General features: G+C 43.7%; 1 long non-coding RNA gene across 1 annotated transcript; it reads left to right on the forward strand.

Moving 5' to 3' along the window:
- The first annotated feature begins 853 nt into the window (after positions 1-853).
- On the forward strand, positions 854-3,381 carry LOC121066249. Its single transcript, XR_005817617.1, has 2 exons — positions 854-1,003; positions 2,862-3,381. It is a non-coding gene; the product is annotated as an uncharacterized LOC121066249 (long non-coding RNA).
- The last annotated feature ends 2,418 nt before the right edge of the window (positions 3,382-5,799 follow it).

Raw genomic sequence — 5,799 nt, forward strand, 5'->3', positions numbered from 1 at the left:
ACAAAGGGAAGTAGCAATCTTCCACTAGACTGAGAGGACCAGACAAAGTCTTCTGTATGTCTTTAGCTTTAATGTCACACTTTGCTACCTTCCTCCCTTGCAGACAAGAGACCACTTGCACAAGTTGCTTACTGGCAGACGTGATCAAAAAGGGTAGAATTTCTTTCTCATAAGTATTGTGCACAAATAATTGGAAGAGTTCAAACCATCTTCTTAAATGGGATGCAAGTCCCTGCCATAACTGATTTATTTATCCTGCATATTAGGTAATGCGAACATTTTTTCTTGATGCCTATAAAACACAAATGTTTCCCAATTAAACAGGGATAGGACTGAGTAAGCACAGCACTATCACCATCCCTCCACAACTAATTTCCTGCCAGGAGCTTCACTGAAACATAGCACAAGCATGTAGTGTCCTTTTGAAGGCTGGAGGGGGGTGTTTCATTACAGTGTCTGGGAAGGCAGGAAAGACACAGCATGCTCAGGAAGGGGCTTCTCCCATGAAGAAATGGAGAAAATCTGTTGGGTTCCAAAATGACTTTGACTTCCCAGTGTCACTGGGCTTTCACTTGGAAGTCTGGGAGCCCTCATTAGTTTATGGTTATGAATATTTTAGCTCATTGCTGGATCTCATGTGCCCATTTACATAAGCTTGACACTTGCCCATGACTACATGAGGTCAGCCGACATGAATCACCTCCCAACCTGCCGTACAGGCTGACATGGGGAAGGGTGGGGTTCCTGGGCTTGTTTTCACCCCAGCAGCTGAGGACATGAATGGGGGGGGGAGCAGGGACACACCCTGCGACATTAGAGCTAGAGACGGTTAAAGCATCTGTCTTCCAGGGACAGCAGGGATTTAAGATCGAGATACCAGGAGATACTGAAGAGCCAGGATCCTTTACGTAGGGACTTGAGAAGGATGCATTTGTCCGACGGTGTCTGAAAGATGCAGGGACTCATTCCAGTCATCGTAAGGATGGTGACTTCACTAGCTCAGGTGAATTGCTGATTTCTCTATCCTGACTGCAAAATAGCAAAAGTTTGCCAATAATATTGGAAATCACTGTTAGCAGATTTTGAAGGTAGAACGTCAAGACATAATAATCTTTCCCCCAGATCAGACCTTGGAGATGCTTTCATTGGTGTGATATTTCCTTTGGGTAAGGTGTCAGTCTCTCCTGCCCTCATGTGCCTCATTTCAGAGGGCGGGGACATGAGCTGCAGAACATTTGAGTAGGTCCTCTGTACCACAGGCAGGGAGTTTGGATAGTTGTTGCTTACCTGAAGACAGAATGGCCATCTAACTGAGAAAATTGTCCATTGAGAAAGATTTGACTTAAATACTGGGTAGATAACCCAAGATTATACTGCAAAAATTGGAGATTAAATGTTGTGGTTCTGGCTTCTTCCTTCAAAGGTGATCAAAGGATTGCATGACTGGTCTGCCTAAGACTAGTCTGTACAACACAAGGCTATTTCTCCATCAGGGAATTAGAAAATGAATATCATCCATTCCTGGGAAAACACTGAAGTGAAGAACCGGGGTCCAGGATCAAAGACCCAGAACGAGAGTTCGGGATTCATTTGAAGCAGCAGCCCCCAGAGCCATTTGCATTCCAGGCCCTTTATGTCAGGATCACATGAAAACCAGATGCAAAAATCTTTCTGGCTTCTAACATCTCAGAGAACTGAGTATGTAACCCCCAGTCCCGAGAGAGCATTAGCGGCAGGGGTTATCAGGGAACCAGATGGGGACTGCATCTCTCAGCAGCAACCTCAGGCACCGGCACTGGTGTTGGTGTGGCAGGGCAGAACGAATCCATATGCACAGAGGAATGTCATTTCCCATCTGTGGAGCAGACACAGGGCCAACAAAGAGGCAGCAAGCGAGGAGAAGAACTCACTCCACTAAATACCAGCTCATGGCCATGGCACACCGGCTGACCTCGCCGCCCTGAGCCCACCCTTTGGGCAATATTGGTTCTGCTGACAGACCCCTGGCTCTGCTCCATCCCCCGGATCAGGTGTCTGGAGGCTTTAATTTGCTACATGGATAGCGGGATTGCCCACAGGAGCTTGAGAAGCACAGCATGTGGGGGTTATAACGCTGAGGAAAGATCAGATGATCTTTCAAGGAGCGTGAATGTGACTGAGATCATCACATTCCTTAGACACCTTCTGTCCAGTAAAGGAGAACTAAACTAAGTCTGTGGAGGAAGTTTGATCAGTTTGGGCCAGGCCCTCAGGAGGCATAACTCAGCACCATTTCCTCAACATCCACAGCACCATACTGGCTGTCACCAGCAAAGAGGTTGGCTCCTTGGGCTACAGAGAAAGACAAAGGCTGGAGAAAATCAATCAAGGCTGAAAAGACAGACTGAATCTTTCAGCTGCAGGGAAGCAGGGAACTTGTCTGAATGAAAGACTTGTTTGTGTCTTCAGGTGTGAAAATGCAACCTGGACTTTGCATTTTTGCATTTTTTTTTCATTTTGCATTTGCTGATGCAAATGTGACAAGGGAGCCATGTGTGTGTGTTTATGTATTTTGTCTATGTTATTGAGTTAAAAGTGCCAGGGAATATTCCTAAGCACTGGAAGATGGCTGAGTTTATACTTTTGCATTGCTAACATGTACCCTGGCACAATTTTTCCCCAGGCCAACTGGCAGTCTTCCAAAAAAATCCTTATGCACAATTTGAGGTTAGTGCAAGCTAGGGACCATTCCCAATACATATTTACCACCACCCTGTGTTTGTAAGAGGTTTAACTGGAAGGACGTATGACTAAGCCAGCTCCACTAAGTGCCTGAGAGATACCAGGAAAGTGATCTTCCTCTCTGTTTCTTCCTTCCTCAGATTTCCTACCTCAGTCCCATGGAAACATGGAGTGGAGAGTATAATTGACCAGGCCAGTGCGAGCTGGAGTAGGTGACTGACTTCTGCAGCCAAAGCACATCTCAAATCTCAAAGTGAAACTCAGTCAAAATCTCAGGAGATGTGATCTAAAAACCCTAAAGGGATTTATGTTTCCTTACAACAAGGACAGTAGTCATTGGAGAGAGTGTTAAATCCCACTGTGTTGCAACCTTTGCAGCATTTAACCAAGGCACTGTGACCCCGAGGAGTTAAGCAGGGTCATTTCTCATTTGCAAATGATTCGGAAAGGGGCATGAATACTTCCTTCCAGGAACACTGCCTGGAATGACACTTCTGCATGCTAAGTCATGCTGTAACTACACGTGGTAAGAGTAACAATCAAATAAAATTGAAATATTTGCATACTTGGAAATGAAATTAAAGAGAATCTGGGACAGGGATGTGCAACATGTAGCTGTGTTTTAAAGTTTTGTGTGACAGAAAAAAAATAAAAATAAAAGCTAAAAAATGTATGTACTTCTGGGTTTTAAACATTGTGCAAAGGTGACAGGTGAAGCATGAGAAAATAATACTAAAGGAGAGAGCTAGAGATGTATATCAGCTTTGTTCCCTAAGGATGCCGGGGAGTTGCAAGTTTTCAAATTATTTTTAACTGCAGACAGGTTTCACTTATTCATCCATGTTTGGGAACCTCAGAGTGAAATATGGTAACTGATGTCTGTATTACTGGTGCTGTCACTGTTATTTTTACAGTTATGCTTTGAATTCATTTTTAAAGAGTAGAAGCCAGTCGTGCAAGGTTCTCTGTAAGGACAGAAGCAATGGAAAAAACTTGTTCCAAAATCAACCTACTCTACCCATTCATGTACAAAACTGTGTGATGGGGAGAAGTGACATATAAATGGAGGGGGAAAAGAAACTGTGGACAAATCTGTACAAAAAAAAAAAAAGGTTTTAGGACAGGTAGGTAGGTAAACAGATTCTGACAAAACAAAAGTACTGAGCACTGGGATGAGAAATAAAATACCCTAAACATTCACTTCTGCTCTCTCACAGGCCAATTCTTAAGCGAGAGAGAGAGAGAGACGTCAGGAAGGAAGGGGGTAAGGGGCAGAGGAAGGAATGGAGGGATAATGAAAGGGTTGAATGATTACAATGCATCCCTCCATTCAAAACACATGGCAGCACTGATGAGGCAATATATGATTTCCAGCTGTGTAAAGCCACAAACACTCATATATTTACAATATTTGCCCAAGAAAAATAGAATTACAGAGATATCCCTGCTTTGTCCTCATATTCAAATGAAATGCTTCTTAAAAGGAAGCCTTTCTGAGTCACATCTTGGGCAACACACATATCTGGAGTGAGTGATGCCCTTGATCAGTGTTTTCTTCTTTTGCAGACTGGTCAAGGCAGCTGTAGGTAGCAGATCTACAGGCAGAGGGGTACTCAACAGGCAGCCGAGCCAACAACTGTCCCAGAATAACAGCCTTGCATCTAGTGAGAACATGGGGTACTAAGAACTTTCCCAGCCCTTTATAAGAAGATCTGGGATTCAGCAGGACCAAAATACGTGGCTCTTTCTGTAAAGGGATACTCATGGCCTGGAACTCTTCTGGGCGTATACTGCAGCATTTACTGGGGCACAATTTCTACATATGGAAAAGAGGACGTTATCCCTATGTACAAACAGTCTTTCTCCACTTATCTCTCTAGTGATGGCCACGGCCAATGTCCCCAGCTGGATGTGAAATATGAAGGAAGCTAGTGTAGATGCCTCATGGCTGGTACAAGAAAATCATAGCTACACTGAGGGCTGCACAAGGAATACTCGCTGCATCTCAGAGAGAATTTATAGCCCCTTCAGCAGGGCAATAGCTATTATGAGAGGAGGTGTATACACTCAAAAGTATAAAAGGGACTGTAGGAAAATCCATATGTGGCTGTAACATACATTATATTTATCTTATCCAGAGTGAATAGAACTGAGGCTGGAAAGAAGCAGTCGAGGATTGATGTATTTTCATTTGCTTTCTACAGCAAACTGAAAACTCCTAGCTCCTGTCAGAGGGAGCATGTGTGTGGGAGGGATAAGGGGAAAAGGAGAGAGTTTCTGAGTGCAACGGCTATTGCATTAATTAGAGTTTATGTGTGAATTGCCTTGTCCTCACCAGCAAGAGCTCTGGTTGATAATACTGAAGTGAGTGTTAAATGCATTCCTGTACACTTGGCATGGATAGCCAACTGCTGCGGTGGAGGATATCAAGAGAGACAAAAAGAAAACCAGCCATATAGTTAATCTCCATTGGCTCAAGTTGTCCTCTGTGCACTGTCTTTAGCACGAATGTGTTCAACAGGTGACACTATGGTGTCACTATGACAATGTCTTAGCTTTGTTCTGTTTCCTGTGCAGCCTTCAGCAAATCGCTTCACCTTCTGGTGTCTCAGCTTCCTGAATAAGGGAATATTTTACCTGCAGGAAGGGCAGGGACAAGGTATAGCCATGAAACAGATGGGAGGTGAAAGACATTCCTCATCCAATATCCTGGTGCTCCCATCCCATTTATACTGATGACATCAAGTAAATGCTGATTAAGCAGGCCTTAAATTTGCAAGTTCTTTCAGTTTCTACAAGAGGTGAAATTCATCTGAACCACTTTGGAACGGGCTGAGTTGATCTAGAGTTGACATCTGTAGCTAGATGTATTCAGTATTCCTGCCTCCTGGTTCCCCTTTCATGAGGAAGAATCAATAATACTGCCTCATCTTTCAAAGGTGCCTGCCTATTCATTGGCGCTGGTAGCAGCAAGTGCTGAGGCAATGTTATTGTAAATAGTAATCCCTATAACATTATCTGGGGAAGCTCGATTTTGCCAAATTAAGTCTTCAACTGATCAGATTTTTATTATTTTTT

This window comes from Cygnus olor, chromosome 2, assembly GCF_009769625.2.
Source record: "Cygnus olor isolate bCygOlo1 chromosome 2, bCygOlo1.pri.v2, whole genome shotgun sequence".
Classification (NCBI taxonomy): Eukaryota; Metazoa; Chordata; class Aves; order Anseriformes; family Anatidae; genus Cygnus; species Cygnus olor.